The sequence below is a fragment of the Temnothorax longispinosus genome, chromosome 10 (assembly GCF_030848805.1).
Source record: "Temnothorax longispinosus isolate EJ_2023e chromosome 10, Tlon_JGU_v1, whole genome shotgun sequence".
NCBI lineage: Eukaryota > Metazoa > Arthropoda > Insecta > Hymenoptera > Formicidae > Temnothorax > Temnothorax longispinosus.
Window position 1 is genome coordinate 10,420,238 of NC_092367.1, and position 2,455 is coordinate 10,422,692.

At 33.4% G+C, this 2,455-nt stretch overlaps 1 long non-coding RNA gene across 1 annotated transcript; it reads right to left on the reverse strand.

Moving 5' to 3' along the window:
- Nucleotides 1-673: 673 nt before the first annotated feature.
- LOC139820848 (uncharacterized) lies at nt 674-1,388 on the reverse strand. Its single transcript, XR_011734121.1, has 3 exons — nt 1,130-1,388; nt 940-1,060; nt 674-856 (listed from the first exon to the last, which is right to left on the reverse strand). It is a non-coding gene; the product is annotated as an uncharacterized lncRNA (long non-coding RNA).
- Between the last annotated feature and the right edge of the window lie 1,067 nt (nt 1,389-2,455).

A 2,455-nucleotide genomic window follows, 5' to 3' on the forward strand; every position in this document is an offset into this window, starting at 1 on the left:
ACCATCATAGCTATCTGACGTAAAGTAATATCCGACAGTTTGTTTCCATCGGCTACTTATACCAGCAATCATGAACACTAAGGCATGCGTAGCATGTACAACATTACCTGTATTATTTGGCAAAGTTGTATTTCCAATCATGGTATGACTGGAAACATCATATGAAGTTCCTGGCATAATAGCCATTTCATCGAGGGTAAGCATGCATTCTTTGTCATTATTATCTTTAAAACCATCTACTTTCAGTTTTAAATAATCAAAAATTTTATCATCAATACTATTATGAAATTGTACATGTTCTAATCTTTTTCGTAATGTTCTAAGACATGGTAATGGTATATTCTGTTTAATCAGTTCTTCGTAACCGTTATTTCCACATGTAAATCTTAACTTCAATGCCTTTTTTATTGTAACAGCAGACCAGCTTTAATCTTTCTCCCGTCTCTTTCTAGAAATTCAATCTGGTCACTATTAAACACTTTTTCTAACATTTTTCTATTCTTATCATCTTTTAATTTTTTTCTAATTTTTTAAATTTAGTTTGCTGTTGCCTAAATTTATTTTTCATAATTTTGTGTGCTCTTATTAAACGTTGATATTTTTTTACTAATATATTACTGTTCGTATTATTTTCATCTTGGACATTTTGACTTACTGCTACGGTTAATATTTCGTTTTCATCTTTTATGACATTCATAGCTTCGTGTTCATTTTCATCTTCTGCAACATTTGTAGCTTCGTATTCATTTTTATCTTCTGCAACATTTGTAGCTTCGTATTCATCTTTGTTTTTATTTTCATCATCTGCAACATCTATAGCTTCGCATTCATTTTTGTTTTTATTTTCATCTTTTTCCTAAAAAATAAAAAATATCATATTTATTATTTTACTTCTATTTATACAAAGTATTTTAAGAAATATTTTATTTGTTTTACAACCTCTACTAAAGATTCTCTCTTTACTACATAATTTGGGAAAAGAGTAGGTATTGCATTGAGTTTTAATTTTTTTTTTACTATCAACACGAGTTGTTTCCCACATGTCATCTAAAAAATGTACCTATAAACATAAATTTTTATTAAACTTTTTACTTTAATATATATTATACACATATGTTTTATTTCTTACTTCACATATGTATGTATTATCAGTCGGTGTCCAGTTTAACCTTGAAATGCATGCTGCCCACAACGCTCTTCTTGCAGGATTTTTGGAAACGTTTCATTATAAATCCTTTTTTGGAGCTGTTATTACAATCTGGCACGCAACAACCCGTCATCGTTTACAATACGGCCAGACATTCCCCTAACTTAAAAAGATTTTCGTTCCGGACAGGTCTGCGCACGTTGAGCGAAGATGCTACTCTAACCTCGAATAATAACAGATTCGTAACTTCAGTTGATGATCTAAACTCATCCAAAATGTAACATCTAGTAAATTTTGCTGCAAAATGGCTGCACCAATCAGGAAGTGAACGTTGGGTTTCCAGACTCTCCCTTGAGGGTCTCTAGGACGCTCTTGCGGGCCGCGCCCTTCAACCTCATCCACATGTAGCATTACGTTCTTACTAATATCACGGGATTTGTCGATTTTTTCCGGACTAGAATCTTTGCGATGTTTCTTTGTTCTCTTATGCTTCGTTTTCCGCGTCTTACATGAGTAGAAGAGCTACTTTCATGTTTTCTCTTTTCACCTTTTTGACATATTTCTGGATCATTGGTATCGTAATCGGTTTCATAATATGAAACTGTACCGCTATCACTGCTGTCGTTTAAAGCCTTTAAAAATTTACTTCTTGGTGATATTTCTTCTTCGCTATCCGAATCTATATAAGGAGATAATTCGCCAGGTCTGTTCTTTTTATGCGGCGCTGGATTTCCTGATCCTTCACTTTCCAGTGCTCTCTTAAAACTTGGGTGAAATGTTTTTTGTTTTTTATGTTTCTGCCCTACTGAGGCTTCACTTGAAGATGATAGTGCTCGTTTTGCATGTAAAAGATATACGTGTTTTAATTTCTTCGATAGAATTTCTGGACAAAGCGTCAGGATTTTTATCCTTTTTCCTGGTTCATATTTTGTTTGATAATTGTATTCCGCTAATTTTAGTCTCTATCTCATTAATCGAGACGTAAGATCGGATACTGAATTTAGCCATTCTAATGGTTTATGATCCATTACTAGTGTAAATTTACGTCCATATACATAAGGTCAAAAATGTTTCACAGCGTAAACCAAAGCTAATAATTCTCTTTCTGTAGAAGTATATCTTGTTTCTGCGTCGTTTAAAACTCTTGATGCATAAGCTATATGTTGGTAATCTAGCAACAACTAGTAAGAAGCGATATAAGTTTAGTTCGTAGTTTAAGTCGCGTGGATATATCTAGTGTATTTTAGTTTTGTTTTTCCCTGTGCGGTGCGCTATGTGAGCTTCCTCTTCCACGACTGTGACGTCCTG